Below are 20,545 nucleotides of genomic sequence, written 5' to 3' on the forward strand. Positions count from 1 at the left end.
GAGAATGAAAAAGACCTGGGGGTAATTGTGCAGTCAGATATGAAGTTCTCTGACAGTGCGGACGGGTTGCCAGAGTAGGTCATGGAGTTTTGTCAATGATATATAGGAATTTCGCTAGCAGAGACAAGGATGTGATTATCCCTTTGCATAAGGCAATGGTCAGCTCACACCTTAAGTATTGTATACAGGTCTGGAGGCCTCATTTTAGGAAGGATGTAGAGTTGCTAGAACGAGTACATAGAAGAGCAACAAGATTGGTGAGTGGAACAAAGGGGTGTGCTTATGAAGAAAGGCTTAAGTTCTGTAAGTTGCAGCTTCTGGAGACTAGGCACCTGCGAGGTGATCTGATTGAGGTGTATAAGCCCTTAAATGGTTCGGGAAGGCTCAATGCTGATGGGATACTTCCGCTTGCACAGACTAAGAACCTGATGGTGCATAGGTTCAAATTGAGGAAAGACAGTGGTAGAATAGATGTGCAGAAGTTTGGCTTTAGCCAACGGGTAGTTAATTGCTGGAACAGACTTCCATCTGTTGTTGTGGAAGTTGATAGCTTAAATAAATTTAAGGCTGAACTAGGCAAACATTTGGAGTGACTGGATGGGTGAAATGGGAAGGGTTTTTTTTTTTGGCTGATGCTTTATAAGCTTTGTTTCTTGCATCATATGCCTCAACTAATGCTAAACACACTATTATCACCTCATACATTGAGCTGACATGTAAACATGTTAAACTTCAAATGTGTGAGAGCTACATTTCCCATTTAGTTGTACTGATTGGAGACTATGTATGCTTACGTACATAGCTTAATTATTACTGTAATATGTACATACTAATTGATATTTCTGGTCACAGACTTTTTATTTGTACTGTAAAATTTAAAACAGTATAAAAGATAAGCGATCAATAACGATGAACACGGCATGCACAAAAGAGAAGGTTCTGAAAATTTATTTATGTTTTATATATGATTGAAGAGGAAACACATCTCACCATAACGTGAAAACCCACAGAATTCCAGCTATTATTGTAAATGCAGTAAGATCAAGTTTACTACTCATTTATAATTATACTGCACTAACAGAAAAGCCCAATAAACTGGGAACTGCAAATTGTTTTTATTGTTTTATGGTAGTGACCTCCAGAAATGTGCTCCTCCGCTCATGCTATACCGTCTCACTAAATTTCTGTTTGAACAAAAATCTTGTGAATACGGAGAATGACAACAGTGTCTCCGACCAATACAGTTACAGTAAATGGGAAATATAGCTCTCATCACACTTGACATTTTTTAAGCTTTGTAAACTTGTATGTATTGCTGCACAGGTTGCTACGTTCAGCTTGGTGCCGGGTTTTACATTCACCTGGTGTTACTCGCAGAGGAAATCGCACACAAGCCAACACAAAAATCGCGTTATAGTTGCTTGAAAAAAAGAACTCGTAAAGTGGGAACTGCCTGTATGTTATTGAATGTTTAGATATTACTTAATAAGAAGAGTTCAGTCAATATCACATTTTAAGCCCTTCACTTTTTCCCCACAAAAATCAGGATAAATAAAAGTATGTTTTTGCATTAATTGAAAATAAAAATACAGATTGCTACAAAATTTTCAACATATATCCTGTTGGCACCTGGGATGGTTCTAAGTTCAATTCCAATTTCATAGCATTCCCTTCTACAGTTTTCTCTGCAGAAATATTACTATAAATTTGGAACAGGATTTCTGATACAAAATATCAACGTTTTCTTGGAATATTTCAGGAATCTTTGCAACAAGTTTTCATGTCAATGAGTTGACTTGTTTTGTTATAAATCGTGAATAATTACTATTTGCTAATGCACCTTAAGTGTAACATACATTAACTAACTTGCTACATAATGTTCTTACAATGCTGCTGAGAAATTCTTATGGTATTTTTGATCATTAACAATATAACTATTTAAAAAATAAATTATATTCATTATTACAGTGAATACAAGTCCTATTGAGATGATAGGAATTTTTATGGGTTTTCTTCACACTGTGGATGAGCTGGTCTTGGCTTTTCATTCAGCAAAATAAGCAGGCCAACCACAGAATATACACGGTTAAAGTAGTTGATTTTTTGAAAAACTTAAAAAAAAAAAAAAAAAAGCAAGAGTAACAACATTTCCTTTATTGATTCTTGATACAGGAATTGACAGACAATTTTTAAAGAAATTTTTACACGGTCATGTTCTATCTTTTATACCTTCTCGCTGATTCTTCTAATAACATTTTGTATAAAATGAGCAGCCCAGACACACAACCTTTACTAATAAAAGTGGAAAAGAAAAGAAAACAAGACTGAACTTTGATATTAGCAAAATTTAATGTTTCACTGCCTTAAAAAATCAAATTTATATAGTTTTATAACTTCTTCACTGGAACAAGTGAGCTGTGCAGGAACTTGTGCATATCACTGCTGCAAATGTTCTGGCACTTCTGAAAGCAAAGCTAATCCAGTTTGCTGCAACAAATTTTGCATCAGAGGAGATACTAGCAGGCATGCAACAATTATGTTTATAGATGTGCTCTGTATAAAGTATACCTTTTATTTAATTTTTTTTATGGCTATACTTCTTCAATTCCAACAATCAATGATGTAGCTTGACAGTAAGAGTGATGCATATGGAATATTAAAATTTAATTTGATGTCACTCAAACAGATATTTTAATTAGCTTTTGCAGTCTCTATGACGGTATACAGGCATATTTTGCTGAATGGCATTTTGTTTAATGGCATTTGAAAATTACCACCAATATTTAGTTTGTAACATCCCACACCTTGAAAATAATTTCTGGAAATTGTAAAAAGCACACCACCAAAAAGCAACACCCAATCTGAATAAAAATGAATCATTATTGTAATGTTTCCTGCCAAATGAAAACATTATTTTATAGGTAGAAGGTATTGTATTTTTACTTGATTCATTTGTTGATTTTTCTTTGTTCCTTTAAAATAAATCCAAAATGCTCATGAATGGAAGAAAGCTAAGGCATCAAATGTGAATCGAGCTTATGAGGAAATTAGCCTGCTTACTCTCCTAATCTGATATTAAATTGGATTAGGAGAGCAAGCTCATAATATACAAAGAAATGCTGTAAAAGAAGCTAGTTTAGATAATGATGGATGGATGCAGATGTGGTTAATTTACTTCAGTTACATGTTGAAATGACAAGTGAAGAACCTCTTTAATTTGAAAACCAAAGAATGCAAGACAAGGTTGAAGAAATGTTAATACTGCAGCCTCAAAAATAAATTAGCTTCTAAAAAAGCAAAAAATACTATTGCTAATCAGCTATGGAAAATTTTATTGCAGTTAACTAAAGATGACATTTACCAAATGATGTAGTCATTATTTTGTGTCACTATGCCAAAACATTTATGACCATTCACAAATACAAAGAAACTTACCATTTGTTTTGTTTTGAATTTACCAACTTCACAAATAATGGCATTTGCTGGTGATGATACGGGAACCATAAAGGCAAATGATGAGGTTAATACAAGGGGCATCATAAGATATAGTGGATGGATCTCGAGACTTACTGCCTACAATTTGTACAAAAAATATAATTAACTTCTACAAGTAAATATGCATTGAGTGGGAGGTGGCTAAATGAATATCAACAAAGCAAGAAAATTTTGTGCATAGATCTGGTTTATGCACTTTCTAGATTTTCATAAAATGCTTTAATCTTCTTCAGTTTTGTTTATGATATTTAAAGTAGTGATTAGCTCTTAATAAAACCATTTGTTGCCATTAAACAAATCAGATATCAATGCTAACATTATAAAGTAACATTCATAATGTTAGCATTGATATTATACACTAAAAACTCCTGCAGTGTGCTGCTTTAGTGGATGTATGTATATAAAACCTTCACAAACAGGTGTGGTGGATAGTGTGACAAAACCCCTTCAAATGTTCATAGCAGGCCCATTTTCTTTTTTTTTGCAAGAAAATTGCTTCTAATGCTAAAATGAAACTTTCATAACTTTTTTTTAATTATTTCCTTAAATTCAATAATTTGCTGAACTTAAGAAAATGCCATTTTCTTAATGGAATCTTTTAAAAATTTATAGTACAATTTCCATTAGAATTCTTATTTTTATATAATATAATACAATATAATATATATGTATGTTTAACTCTACACAATGTTTTTTCAAAACATCATTTTCATACCAGAACTTTTAAAAGTTTTATAACTGTCATCAGCAAACAGTTTCATGAAATGTATTTTCTTCTAGTTATTATAGTCACTGCAGAAATCAAATATTATATTTATATTATTAGTAGTTATCAAAATAATAATAAGAAAATTAAGTGCAATTTTACTAACACTTTAGAAATGCTATGGCACAGCTGGAATTACTGTATTTTCCAGTCAATAAGATGTAATGAACTATGAGACACCCATTTTTCAGAAAGCAAACTTTGGGGGAAAAACTATTTTAAACATGGGTTCATAAGTGCTCACTGAACAAAATTTCAGTGTAGAATGAAGTTTTCATTTGTTGGTGAATGCCAGAAATTCTTCATCACTACTGTAACACTTGTCATTGTGACTTTCTTCAAAGAGTGTATCATCTTCAGTACTGTCAAGGGCATTGCTGATTCACATTTCTCAAATGACTTGGCAGTTGTTGTTTCACTAACTCCCACAAATTTTTCACCCTTTCATACACCTATGAAATTGTTGGTTGCTTCACTCATCCTGTAAGCATCAAATTACAATTTGGTACCTTCATCCATTTGATTCACCTATCCTGCATGAATCCTATAAAGAATTTGTTAACTAAAATGTTGAATGCTGTAGATGGCTAAAGCTGTCTGGACTTACAGCTAACTGTGTGTTTAATTCTACTCTCCCCCCCTTTACCTCCATTATGTGTGATCTGAAATGGTCAACCCAATAATTTCTGAAATTGACAGTACAGCCCCCCCCCCCCGATTACGTAATACTCGACGTAACGAAATTTGACTTTATGTAAATTTTTGCCGGCCGGTACACACTTAGAAAAATCGTGAAAATATATTTTGCATCCCATAAGAATAAATGGAGGTATCACAAAAATATTGTAATGTGAACCCAATAACACATTGTTTTTTTTTTTTTTCTTTTGTAATTCATTCCAAGACGTCGGAAGTTGAAATTTTCGCTATATAACTAAGCTATTTATCTCTCCAAATGGTCATTTTTATAATGGAAATTGCACTACACTTTCATCGTTATCATGTGTTCTGTTATAAGAATCAATTTTGAACACCTTTGTGATATTTTTCTAAAACACATTTCTGGAGGTCACTACCACAAAACAATAAAAACAATTTGCACTTTCTGGTTTATTGGACTTTTCTGTTAGCGCAATCTATTATAAACGGGTAGTAAACTCTATCTTATTGCATTTGCAATAATACTGATAACTGCGATTGTATGGGTCATATAAAAAACAAATTTTCATTATGTATTACAATGAAGAAGGGGCCAACAAAAAGTGAAAGTGGTGGTAGTGCCAGGAAATGAAACAAAATTTGATTTAGAAATGAAGATGAAAATTTTAAGATGTATAAAGCAGGACAAAGTTTGCATCTGTTACATGGAATTAGGTCTCACTGCTTCAACAGTGAATACTATTTTAAGAGACAGTACACACGTATAAAAGAACATGCTAAAGGATCAAGGCATTTAAGATCAACAGTGATCACGTGCTATATTGAAGATGGAAAAAAGCTTTAATAATATAGATGGAAAATCAGATTCAGAAGCGAGTGCCCCTGAATCTAATGGGCATTCAAGCAAAAGCAACAAGTATTTATGAAGATATTAAGGATAAGTATGGGGAACCTCAAGCCAAGTTTGTGGTAAGCAATGGATGGTTTAATATGTTCAAGCATCGTGGTGGTTTCTAAAACATTAAAGTATGAGGTGAAGTCAGCTGCAGATAAATTTTGTGATATGTTGGAAAAAACCCCTTCTAAATCTCCACAGCCCTCAACTTCTGCAGTGCTGTCCTTATCAGCTGGAGAGTTAATTCTGGCAACGATGTTCGAAAGGTAAAACTTACTGATGTTATGCCTGTCCCCTCCTTTCTTTGTAATTTTATAATTTTTCCTATGTATGAGATAAAAAAAATTGAATAAATAATTCTATTTACACATTTGTTGAACATTTCTTTTTTGCTTCAATCAAATTTGCGAGTGCTGCAATTAGCATTTAGGGAAATTCTAACTTACGTAGAGTTCATGGAACACAACCCTTACTTAAGTCAGGAAGTGGCTGCATGTCATTTTCAGAAAGCCACCTGGATGTTTTGACCATACTTTCTTGACCATGAGACACAAGGGAATTTTAGAAAACATTTTTCAGGGTGGGAAAAAAAGTGTCTTAAGGGCAAAAAAAATCATAGCTTAATTCAACATTAATTTTTTGATTGATCAGTAATACTGTAACTTAATGAACATGAAATATCATAATTTTAGTAGTTTTTTTAAAAAATTTCAACTTTCTCAACCTAGGGTTTTCAATCTATAACAATCTACAACCTGTGGGTCTAACTGCCTTTGGCAGGCAGAGTTAGATTGACTGCTTAGAAATGAACACTGGGGCATGGCTTACAAAAAAAGATTACCAAATAGGTATGTTACTAATAAACAGGGTGAAAATGTTCCTTTACTTTCAGTCTGGATATTGTACACAAACATGTAAACACATCTACCGCTGAAACACCTAAATTGTACCCAAAAAATTCCAATGTGGTATCTCCTCACAAGCAGCTGGCATACTGCACAAGTTCTTTTCTAAGGGGTCAAATTATAATAAAGTGCAAATGCACTTCACGATAGTGCTCGTGACAGTTTCAAGTCCTTTTTCCAGTTGAGCAACAGGATTCATCATTAGTCAGATATTATCATATACCACTATTTAACAGCTTACCTAATCTATAAGAAACTTCTGGGAATAGACATTTTACAACCCACTCACTCATGGGCTTCTCTTACTAAAACATATAGTAAGCAAAATAAATAGAACAAATCTCTGTTAAAATATTGATAAAAATAAAAGCCATAAAATTCGTCAGGTTTCGGACGTGAATTGTATTACTATCAGTAGTGGCAAATGATGCAAGAAAGCATCAGCAAAAAAAAAAACCCACCTTCCCATATAACTTTTCTATTCAATCCAATAGTTTGTTTAGTTCATCCTTGAATTTATTCACACTTCCAACAACAATAGAGGGAAGTTTGTTACAACAATCAACCACCTACTACAGGCTAAAGGCAAATTTCTACACATATATACTACAACCAACTTTGCAAATTTGAAAGTATGCCCTCTCATGTGTATAGTCTGAGCAAGAGGAAGAATACCATCAGCTTGCTCAACACATGTTAAATACGTCAAATCAAAAATACCTTGCAGGTGCCTAGCCCCAATGCAATTTGCAGACCTGAAGCCTTTTTGTTCCCCTTACCAATCTCGTTGCTCTTCTCTGCATCCAGACCTGTATGCAGTACTTAAGGTGTGACCTAACCATTGCCTTATACAATGGGATAATCACCTCCTCACCCCTGCTAGCAAACTTCCAGTATGTCATTGACAAAAACCCAAGAACTGTTGTGACAGCCTGTACTGCTCAGAGAACTTCATGACTGCACAACTACTCCCAGGTCTTTTTTCATTGTCCACTACCCTGAGTGTAGTACCACACAGTTGGTACATCACTCTGGGATTACTGCTACACACATGGAGTACTTTGCAATTGTCAATTTTAAACTTCGCCATTTCTCAGCCTATAAATCTAATTTGTTTAGATCTTTTTGTAGCATCTTACTCTGATTACTGTCATTAACCACCCTGCCAACCTTTGTATCATCTGCAAACTTAGACATTACGCCTGATATACCTTCATCAGTATCATTAATAAATACAGAAAACAAGAATGGGCACAACACCAAATCCTGGGGGACTCTGCTAATAACCTCTATCCACAAAGAGCAGCATCCTTTTATTACTACTCTCTGTCTTCTTCTACTCAACCATCTCTTTATCCATACAAATAACTTGCCCTTAATGCCACACTTCTCCAATTTATATAGCACTCTTTTACATGCAACAGTATCAAATAATTTCCTGAAATCCAAGTATATGATCTTAGATTTATTTTTTTACATCCAGTTTCTTTGTTATTGCATCATAGTATCCAATCAGATTGGTCAGACAAGATCACCCCTTAACAAATCCAAGCTGTGACTGCAGTATAATTGCATTACTGTCTAGATGGTCCTGCATTACTTCTTTAACCAGTGACTCAATTGTTTAATCTGGAACAGAAGTTAAGCTAACAGGTCTGTATTTACTTATGTCACATTTTGATACTTTTTGTGAATTGGGGATATATTTGTGCATCTCCAATTCATAGGAACTTGTCTCTTGATAGAACACCAAGAATAGTTTCTAAGTCATACAGAAGATCAGTGTAAATGAGATGATCTCACTCTTCATGATGCACTGTGGTGGCATCTGTGAGATACCTAGACTATGTAACCACAATCTGTAACATGTCTGATATAATTTTGGGTGTTATACTTGGGATGAAGGCCTTTGTTACAGTTCTTTGCAGGGACTCATTCCAGTGAGTTTGTTATGAGTGGACAGATTCCACATAGATATTTTTTTCTTCAATTATCAGGGGTATTGAGACACAATGCATTGCCTCCAGGATGTTATGCTTGTTGGTTGGTTGTTTTTGGATTTTATGGCGCATTAGCATCTAAGGCTATAATGTGCTGGATGTTATGCCATACTTAATTAACAACACCTGTATGCTACACCTCTCCAGGAGTAGTTTTTGCTTAAGACCTACAGTGCAGCTGTAGACTGCATTCTACACATGGGATATTTACAGTACTAGGAGGCACTGGATCTGGAGTATTTGTTTCTGAATAGCTGCTTTTGCTGCTCTATGGATCCAGGTCCCTGCTCCAACAGATGATAGGTAAGAAGACATAGGAATAAAGAAAGTGCAGGCTACAACTTCCTCTGAGTAACTCTAGATATATTTTTTTTCTTTTTACACAATTCATTAACTGTTACTCTTGAGATTGCGTTAGTGTTAGAAGTGGAGTCTTCCTCAGTGCTAGGGCTGCTGTTTTTCAGATTTATTTGAATGATACTGATGAAGAGATACAAGGTGCGATATCAAAATTTGTAGACAATGTCAAGATAGGAAAATAGTCAATGACTGGCACTAAGCAGTGATTTGTCAGGATAATTTGAATAAGCTTCAAGGTTGGCCAGAAAAGTGAGAGCTATGTTTGAATGGTGAAAAATGTGAGGTCTTATACCTGGGAAATAACAGCACCAAATTAAAAGCAGTGGGGAAGGAAAGAGATTTGAAGTTGTGATGCCAATAGAATATGAATTTCTACATGCAGTGTACACAGGCAGCAAGGAGGGTTCCTGGTGTCCTATTGCTGATTTGTCAAACATTTGCTTATAGAGAAAGGGAGGTACTATACTACTCACACTATATAAGACAATTGTAAGGGTGCATATGAAAACTGTGTCCAAGCATGGAGACTACACCTACAAAGGATATAAAGGATGCCGAGCTTCTAGAAAAGGCCCAAAGAGACAGGAAAAGCATTTTGTGAGACTGGAAAAGAATGCTCCTCTCTTTTAATGAAAACTGCAAGCATGAGACATAATAGAACTTATAGTACTATGCTTGGGTTTGAAAGTTGAGTAGATGAAAGAAGATACTTATTGACAAGAGACTTGAATTTCTGCAGATTGTAACTTTCAGGAAACACGTATGAAGGAAGGTTGTTCCAGAAAACAAATGTTGAAGGAATAAATGAGGAAAATGAAAAGTTGGATGGTAAAAGGATGCTGACTGTGGCACGGATTCACATTCGTTTGAAAGAGATAGCAGGAATTATAGAAGCCAATTCAAAAGAACGGTGCCCATGAAAGTATCTATAGAAATGGCATGTAGCAGAAACAGAAGATATATGAGATAGTGTGGAGAGATTTTGATACAGATGGATCATTAATTAACCTAACTATCCTCTTTTGAATGGAATCTAGAAGAATGAGAGAGGTTTTGGGGAACTGTCCCAGATGTGGAAACAATATTTCATGGTAGGTCGGATTTACAGTTTGTACAGAGTGAACTATTATTATTATTATTATTATTAGCCATATGGTACAAGGAAGCCTGAGGCTTATGCTGCACCAGCCAAAAAAAAAAAAAATTCCCGAGTTACCCCCTGTGTGTGTGAGAGAGAGAGAGAGAGAGAGAGAGAGAGAGAGAGAGAGAGAGAGAGAGAGAGAGAGAGAGAGAGAGAGAGGTAGAAAGGCATCACCAAGAAAGAGAAGAATGATGATATCCAGCTCAGGACCCTGGGTTTGCCAAGCCCATACTCACCAGATTTGAGCCCCCGGGGTTAAACTGTTTGCAAGAAAAGTAACACCGAGATTGGAAGAGAAAAACCCAGTTTTAGATGCAGAGGAAGCAATATTTGTGATGTGCTTATTTATGCCAAGAGAGATTAGAAGTCAGGGTAATCCCTAATAGGCTGACCGGGCTAGCCGGGTGGGTAAAGTGCCTGCCTGGCAACCCAAAGGTCAAGGGTTCGAATCCCGCCTCGGGCTTGGATCAAAGTACTGCAAAAACCGTGGGAGGTGCATTATGACCACAGAAGCCGATGCGCCAACAACAACTACCAAAAAAATAAAATAAAATAAAAATCCCTAATAGAGATATGTGATCTTGTCTAGAAATCTGAGTTTCATCAAAGCTATGCATAAGAGCAAAGAAATCCTTTTTACGAGATATAGGGCAGGACTGAGTTTTATATGGACTGAAATCAACTAAGTTATCTTTTCCCAACTGGAAAATATAATAATAATAAGAAGAAATGCTTCTAAAGTTACACATCTAGGAAATTAGATACCTTAAGAGTGGACATGTTCGAAGTCTGTATGGCTCTGAGGGTGGATGATAAAATGAAAGAAGGTAAAATTTTCAGCAGGAGAAGTAATATAGACTGGATCATAAGTTTATTTTTAGCCAATGATTTGTTAATTTACTGGAATGGTTACCTCTCCGTGAATAGCAGTTTGGCATATACACAAAAGTGTGGGACTTACTTAAAGCATAACTACTCTCAAGGATAAAGGGAAGGGCTTTTGCTTCTGTAAAGGTGACTACAATGGTCTCACAGTTCTTAAAGTCTATACAGTGGCACCACCTTACAATGTTACCAGCAACAAATGCTAAATGGGAAGCATTTGAGGAAGTAATAGTAGAATCTACTAGGCTTTTCATACCAACTAAGAAATACCATCCAGGCTTAGGCCTAAATGGATATCAGTTGAACAAATGAGACTTGTGGCTGAGAAGAAAAATGCATGGGCTGCATATAAATTATCACATGATACAAACATCTATGGTAAATATAAATTAGCAAAGACGACTTTACTTATATTAATAGTAGAAGAAAAGGGTTGAATAACATTGGTCCACTTGACAACAATGGTTTAACTGTTGATGACCAGCCCAGGTTGCTGCCAAACTGAATAGATATTTTGCATCTACAGGGGGATTCCAAAACTTCATCAGAATCTAATAGGGAGCTAAATGATTTTGTGATAATTGAGAGGAAACTTGAAGAGGAATGGTTAAAGCTCAACAAAAAAAAGACACCGCAATCAATGGGATCTATCCAATTATATCAAGGGAGGCAGCAATGGAGGTAAGCAAACCCTCAGCCATAATTATGAGAACATTGGTGAATTCAGGAGAAGTCCCTATGGACTGGAGATGTGCAAATGTATCCCTAATTCACAATGAGGAATTACACATCTGTTAGATTAACATTCTGTTCCAGGAGAAAATAATGGAGTCTCTAATTAAAGATGCAATGCAGGATCATCTTGAGAGGAATGCACTTATACTGCACTTACACATGGATTTGTTAAGGGGTGACCTTGTCTGACCAATTCTATAAAATACAGTAACTGGATGCAAAAAATAATTTTGATGTCATATACTTGGATTTCAGGAAAGCTTTTGATACTGTTGCACATAAAAGACTGCTGTACAAATTGGAACAGTATGGGATTAAGGGCAAGTTACTGCTCTGGATGAACGGATGGTTGAGTGGAGAAGACAGAAAATAGTTATTAATGAACACTGCTCGTTGTGAAATAATGTTATTAGTGTAGTCCCCAAGGGTTCAGTGCTGGGCCCACTGTTGTTTTCTACATTTATGAATGATATTGATCAGACAATGTCTAAGTTTGCAGATGGCAGGGTGGTTAATGACCGTAATCAGAGTAAGCTGCTGCAACACGATTTAAACAAATTAGGCTGATGGGCTGGGAAATGGCAGTTGAAGTTTAACATTGATAAATGCAAGATACTGTATATGGATAGCAGTAATCCCATATTAATGTAAAAATTTCTGTGGTACTACACTCATGGCATTGGAAAATGAAAAAGACCTAGTCAGATATGAAGTTCTCTGAACAATGCAGTTGGGCTGACATGACAGCTCATGGAGTTTTGTTTATAATATATAGGAACTTTGCTAGCAGGGACAAGGAAGTGATTATTCCTTTGTATAAGGAAATGGTTAAGCCACATCTAGAGTACTGCATACAAGTCTGGAGGGCTGACTTTAGGAAGGATGTAGATCTGCTGGAATGGATGCAGAGAAGGGGCAACAAAAAGGTGGTCTTACCAAAACAGGCTTTAGTTCTGCAAGTTGCAGTGTCTTGAGACTAGCCACCTGTAAGATGATCTGTTCAAGGTTTTTAAGGCTTTGAAAGTTCAATGCTGATTGCATTCTTCCTCTTGCTCAGACTGCACACAATGAGGGGGCATAAATTCAAATTGAGTAAGGATGGTTGCATGAGTGATGTAGGGTTTTTTTTTTTTTTTTTTTTTGCTGATACTTTACAACAAGCACATTACAAATATTGCTTCCTCTGCATCTAAAAAATTTAGTTTTCTCTTTCGCTCTTGGCGTTTCTTTTCTTCCAAACAGCTGTTCACTCTGTACAAATCGCAAATCGGCTCTACCATGGAATATTGTTCCCACATCTGGGGTAGTGCCCCCAAAACCTTTCTCAGGCTTCTTGAATCCATTCAGAAGAGGGCAGTTAGGTTAATTAATGATTCATCTCCAACAGAGTCTCTCCACTCGCTGTCTTATAGACGTACTGTTTCTGCTGCATGCCTGTTCTACAGGTATTTCCTTGGTCACTGTTCTTCTGAATTGGCTTCTATAATTCTCACTCTCTCTCTCTTTCAAAACAGTCTGAACACGTGCCACCACCAGCCAACATCCATTTACTGTCCAACTTCAAACTCGCAGAACCAACTTTTCATCTTCCTCATTTATTCATTCAACTGCTGTTTTCTGGAACAACCTTCCTTCATACATATTTCCAAGCCTACTAATAGTAATATGAAACAACTCCAAAGATATTTTTATGAAGATGATTTCAACATCTCTTCCAAAGCAAAGAGCTCAAGAAAAGGCCACCAATGATAGGCAAGGGTAGTGATCATAATCAGGGTATTCTAGGCAACAACTGCACAACATCCATTTTTGCATGATGTTGTGTAGACCATGATCCTGCTGATACAGAGATGAAATACACTTAAACAGAAGGGATGGAAAAATATTTGCTGATGCTATTGAGTCAGTCAAGTGGGTGAAAAATTGCTGCTTTGGGGGGGATGGGGTACACAGATTAATAATTTAATGGCAACTCTAATCAGAGATAAAACTGATTTTACAGTGCTTCTATTTGGATATGTAGCAGTCTGAAAAGAAAGATTGGTGGGGGGAAGGGAAAGATTAGAAGACCTGCTAGAGTTCCTTGTAGGAGAAGAAATTATATGGGCTAAGTTAATTTGCACAAACAGGAACACACACACATTGCTTGTTTAAACACTAATGATAGGAGCACAATAAATAAATTTGATGAATTTGTATCAAATGCAGACAATAATAATATTATAAATATATATTATTATTTTAACAGTACCAGAGTTTGTCACTTTATTATTATTATTATTATTAGCCATGTGGTGCAAGGAAGCCTGAGGCTTATGCTGCACCAGCCAAAAAAAAATTTCCAAGTTACCCAGAGAGAGAGAGAGAGAGAGAGAGAGAGAGAGAGTGTGTGCAGAAAGGAATCACCATGAAAGAGAAGAATGATGATGATATCCAGCTCAGGACCCTGGGTGCCAAGCCCATACTCACCAGATGTGAGTCCCTGGGTGCATATATGTATATTTTGTCTGTTTAAGCGTGTGTTCGATTTGCAATGGCGTGTGTGGGCTGAAAAACCATATTCTCTCCACCTGATATTGGTTAACTACTGCTCCAATTGAAGAGAACTTTAGAAATTCTTCCAGTTGTTGATGGAAATTGAAACCAGACCTCTCCAAATAAGTGGCAGATGGCAACATACAGGGTTATTCAAAATGAAGTCCAGGGGTTTCAAACAATTCCTGTACACACATGAGCAGACATAGGAAGAAAGAAATATTTCCAGAATGCAAGTATAGTAATGAAGTTTTTTTTTACATACCTCATAAATGTTCATCATGAGAGCCTTTAGTGATCCAGCAGACATCAACTCGGAAAAGGAATTCTTCCCACACACGGCTTAGTAAGTCAGGAGTGATGCTGTCAATGGTTTTGGTGAACCGATCTTTCAGTTCTGGTATAGTCGCAGGTAAGGGAGGCACAAAAATATTATCCTTTATGAAACCCCACAGGAAGAAATTGCAGTAAAAGCTTTCTCATTACATTCCAAAGCCATGTCGCAACAGAGCAGAACTGGCATCACAGGCAAACGAATGACTGCACAGCGGTATGCGTCCAACGCCATCTGGTGGTTAGCCATGCAGCATACCGAACATCGCGAGTGTGGGAACGAAACTTGAGATATTATGCGTTCTTTTGAGATGGCTACAAATGATTATGACACGTGCGCTTTCCCAAAAAAAAATTCTGAAACCCTGGACTTAATTTAAATAACCCTGTATTATGCCAACTAAGCTGCCTTAGAGGACAGGAGAGGGAGGAGTTGTTCTTGGTTCAGAGCAGTAAATGTAAATCAGTTTGAAATAAAGTTATTCAGGAGGTCAAGCATACTAAGGCAGATTACAAGAGGTCCTTAGCTAAGAGTGCAGAGATGTTTGTTTGTTTGTTGTTGGGTTTTATTGGCGCATTAGCAACTAAGGCTATAATGCGCCAAAAACTAGTCATTAAAAAATAAAATTTTTAGTGGCCTAACGAATTAGGTCACCAAGTCAAAGTATAAAAACAAGTATAAAAGGCAAATATCAGTAAACAAGAAACATTAAAAAGGTTAATTTTTTAAATATGGGTAAAATGGTTTACTGATTTCAAAAAGCTAAAAATAGCAGACACATGGTCATTGTCAGATAAAATCTGACTGAGTGTATACGGCTCAGTCAGATGATTAAAAGCAGTAAAACGGATATTGCTAAAATCTGGACATTCAACTAAAATGTGTCTTATTGTTAAAATTGTGCCACAGGACTCACACATAGGAGGGTCATCAGCCCTCAGCAGAAATGAATGAGTTAAATGACTGTGTCCTATGCGGGTCCGGGCAAGAACAACTTCCTCCTTACGATTCCTGCGCAGACTAGACTGCCACGGTTCAATTACAGGCTTTATATGATATAATTTATTCCCAGTCTGTCTATTCCACAAATCCTGCCATTGGGAATGTATCTTCTTGTGTATTATTTGCCTGTAGTCTGTATAGGGGACTGACATGCAGCAGTTATTATTGGGAATTGCTGATTTGGCTGCGGCGTCAACCAAATCATTTCCCCTAATCCCAATGTGGCTGGGAATCCAGCAGAAGCGGATATCATATTCACGTCCACGGAGGAAATGAATCTTCTGCTGAATACTAGACAGAACTGGATGAGGATTATATCTCACAGATATTAAAGCCTGTAACATGCTGAGAGAGTCGGAATATAAAATGAACCGTTGGTATTGGTATTTACTAATGTGATCCAAGGCTAACTCTACAGCGTGCAGCTCTGCAGTAAATATGCTGCATTCAGAGGGAATCTGCTCTGATATAGTGCTGTCCGTAAAGACAGCAGCAGATCCCACATGATTCTGACTTCGAACCGTCTGTGTAGACTGGCGCGAAGTCGGAATATTCAGTTCGGTGTGCTGAATGGATCTGCAGGTAGACACATGATGGAGTGTCCGACTTTCCCCAATTTCTAAGGGACAAGTCACATGCCGGGACATGAGCACGCCAGGGTGGAAAGGGTTGCTTTGGTGTTTGGGCAACCTTGTCTACCTTGATATTAAGTTCATTGAGTAGCTCTTGGAGACGAATACCAAAAGGTCAGTTGGCAGTCTTACGGGTATTGTATAAAATTTCCCATCGTGGCTCAAAAACGAATGGCCACGTAGGATGGTCTGGCAGGGATTTCAGTTTTAAAGCGTACTTTAAAGACAACTGCTTATGTCGAAGTGATAACGGTGGTTCGTTTGCTTCGACATATAAGCTCTGGACAGATGTGCGATATGCTCCAGTAGCAGTACGTAGGGCCTGATGATGGACGGGGTCCAGCCATCGCAGGACACTGTCTCTGGCTGAGGAATATACCTGGGACCCATAATCTAGTTTGGATCGCACAAGTGCATGGTAAAGCCAAAGAAGGGTACATCGGTCTGCTCCCCAAGATGTAGAGGAGAGCGAGCGGAGAATATTAAGCCCACGTGTGCACTTTGTGCGGAGTTGACGAATATGATCCAAAAAGTTCAGTTTTTTATCGAATATGAGTCCCAAGAATTTTGTGTTCGCTGCTACTGGAATAGCATTTTGTCCGAGCCTTAATTCAGGTTCAGGATGAAGATTACGCTTGCGACAAAAGTGTACGCAAACAGTCTTCTCCGGCGAGAACCTGAAGCCATTAGCAAGTGCCCAGGAATTCAGACTATCAATGGCTTTCTGCAGTTGTCTTTCAATAACCCTCATGTTGCACGACTGACAAAAAATGCTAAAGTCATCAACATAGAGAGCACTGTTTACAGTTGGAGGAAGTTGTTCTGTGATGGAATTTATTTTGATGGCAAAAAGCGTGACACTTAATACTGATCCTTGTGGTACTCCCTCCTCTTGGCTAAAGGAGCGAGAGAGTGAGGATCCCACACGAACTTGGAACGATTGTTTGGCTAAAAAGTTTTGAATAAAAAGGGGCAGATGCCCTCTAAGGCCTAGGCTATGTAAATCTTTTGAAATGCCAAATCTCCAAGTTGTGTCGTACGCTTTTTCCATGTCAAAGAACACCGACACCAAGTGTTCGCGTTTTAGGAAAGCATCCCGGATGGATGTTTCCAATCTAATAAGATGGTCCAAAGTGGACCGGTTCCTTCAGAAGCCGCACTGGATGTTGGAGAGAAGGTCATTTGATTCTAGATACCATATTAAACGAGAATTAACCATTCTCTCCAGGATTTTGCACAGACAGCTAGTCAGAGCAATAGGACGATAGTTGGTGGTGACTTTTGGATCCTTTCCTGGCTTAGGGAAGGCAAGAACGATTGCCTTTCGCCAGGAGTCCGGAAACTGCCCTTCAGTAAAGATTCTATTATACAGAAGGAGCAGACAATCCATAGATTTTGGTGAAAGATGTTTAATCATTTCATAATGGATGCCATCTGGTCCAACGGCACTTGCTTTGGAAAAAGCGAGGGCTCTTTCCAGTTCTTGAATAGTGAAATCCCCGTTGTAGGGATAAATGCTCTTAGATTGAAAGTTAAGTGCCTGTTTTTCGATTTTATATTTCAGGACCAGGAACTCTGGGGAGTACGAGGATGTTGCCGAGGTGTTAGAGAATGTTTCCCCAAGAGCATTGGCTATTGCAGTTGGATCTGCAATAGCGCATCCATTATAATCTAGGATTGAAGAAGGGTGGGATGTATATTTTCCCTTCATTTTCCGGATTTTATCCCAGACTACCTTTGAGTTGGTAGACTGGTTAATAGATGATGTAAAACGGATCCACGATTCCTTTTGACTCTGACGGCGGATATATCGTGCTTTGGCTCGTGCACGTTTAAAGGCTATAAGGTTGGTCGTGGTAGGATATCGGCGGAATATCCCCCACGCTTTGTTTTGAGCCTTTTTTGCTGCTGTGCATTGTGAATTCCACCAAGATTTAGGAAATGGTGGAAACCGGGCAGATGTTTTTGGAACAGCATTCGCAGCTGCTTGGACAATATTTTCTGTGATGTACTTAACTGCATCATTGATAGACTCTTGACTGACTGTGCTAAGATCAAAATTTGCCTGATGTTGGAAGGCAGTCCAGTCAGCCTGATCAATCTTCCACCGTGGTAACTTAAAAGGAAGACATGGTCTCCCACTGTGTAACAAGGTTATCACGGGGAAGTGATCGCTTCCGTATGGATTCTCCTCCACTTCCCAAGTGAGTGAAGGGAGTAGAGAAGGGGAGCAGATAGAGAGAGATCAATGGCAGAAAAAGTACGGGTAGGCATGTGGAAGAAGGTGTTTGTTCCAGTATTTAGAAGGGAAAGGTCATTGTCATTGAGCATACGCTCTATGACTCGTCCCCTTCCGTTGATGTTAGCACTACCCCACAGGGTGTTATGTCCGTTAAAATCCCCGAGAAGTAAGAAAGGGGGAGGCAGCTGCGTTAGAAGATCATCAAGGTCTGCCTGGGTGATGTCAGTCCCAGGTGGCAAATAAATGGAGCACACAGTTAATAGAAATCCCACTGAAAGGCGAATTGCAACAGCCTCTATGCTGGTTAAAAATAGCAAGGGCTGCACCGGGGTCTGGTTACCCACAAGGATAGCCACTCCCCCATGTACAGAGCCATCCGCAATTCTATCCTTTCGAAAAACTGTGATGTTGTGCATGGTGGGATCATCATTTGCCTTTAGATATGTCTCCTGCAAGCAAAAGCAAACTGGCTCGTGCTTTTGCAGGAGGGCCTTGATGTCATCAATATTTCGCCGGAATCCATGACAATTCCATTGTAGGAATTTAGCCATTATTTTGGCTTGGTGGGTCCATCAGGCGGCTTCCGAGGTGCTGAGGGCTTACTTTTATCATTCTTGGATTTATCTTTTTTGGGGAAGAATGGACGCTGTCCCGTGTCCATTTTTTCCTCCGCAAAGAGTTCCAAGACTGAATCTTCGGGTACCTCCTTCTGCTCGACATCCATCTTTTCTTGGGTACTAGGGGGGACTTCCCCTTTTTTATTCTTATCTTTCATAATTATCTTTGTTGCTTGTGGAGCATTAGGAGGTACCGATATAGGAGTGGCAGCTGATTGGTCCTTCTGTGCAGGTTTTTGTGAACTTAAGAGATAACGCGCGATGGGAGTGAAAGACTCCTTTGAATGAATGGTCATGTCCGTCTGAGTTCCGACGGAACATCTCCATGCTACCTTCTGGGCGTAGGTAGGTTTGTTGATATTCAGGGGTTTGACCGATTTCCTTGCCTCCTGGTATGATATATTTAGCTCTGCCTTCAGCCGTTGAATTTCTTTTTCTTCTTTCCACCTCTGGCATGCTTGTGAATAGGCCGGGTGTTCGCCTTCACAGTTAATACAGGTGGGTTTTACGGCTGAACATGCTGTTGTTTCGTGGTCCTTTGCACCGCATCGAGTGCATGCAAGGACTCCACGGCAGGCCATTTGAGAATGTCCATACTTCTGGCATTTAAAACACCGTAAAGGGTTCGGAACGTATGGACGCACTGAACAGTTGATGTATCCAGCTTTAATCTCATCAGGAGGTTTAGTAGAGTTAAAAGTCAGGATAACGCTCCTGGTTTTAACAATTTTTCCATCCCTTCGCGCAGTGATTCTCTGGACGGCAATGACTCCCTGTGGTTTTAATTCGGAGCAGATTTCCTCCTCGGTTACGTCGAGAAGGTCCCACTCCGAAATGACACCTCTCGATGAATTGAGTGTTCTGTGTGGTGTCACTGTTATAGGGATTCCTCCAATTGATGTTGTTCGGAGGAGATGTTCAGATTGCCTGTCATTTTTAGTTTCAATTAAAAGGTCTCCAGAACGGAGCCTCTTAACTGATTTGGGAGAACCTGCTAACCCATCTAACCCTTTTTGAATAAAAAAGGGCAACATTTTACCAATCGGTGTCTCATTGGTAGAATGCATGATTAAGAACCTTGGGACTGGCCCTGATGGTAATTCGGTTTGCTGCCTCTTTTTAGCAATAATGCTATCTGCTTCACTGTCTAAATTTTCAGATAGGGACCGGGTTGGGGCCCCTGAAGGAGTAAGTTTATCAGGATTCATAGAGATTTTTTATTTGTTCAGTGCCCGGGCTCCCCACCCACCACGGAGCCCAAAGGGATGCCCACTACCCGGCATGCAATAAATGCGCTCGGGAGTGGGACGCCAGGGCTACCCAGACACTATACCCGCACCG

This window comes from Mastigoproctus giganteus, chromosome 5, assembly GCF_048544385.1.
Source record: "Mastigoproctus giganteus isolate SK-2022 chromosome 5, ASM4854438v1, whole genome shotgun sequence".
In the NCBI taxonomy this organism is placed as follows: domain Eukaryota; kingdom Metazoa; phylum Arthropoda; class Arachnida; order Uropygi; family Thelyphonidae; genus Mastigoproctus; species Mastigoproctus giganteus.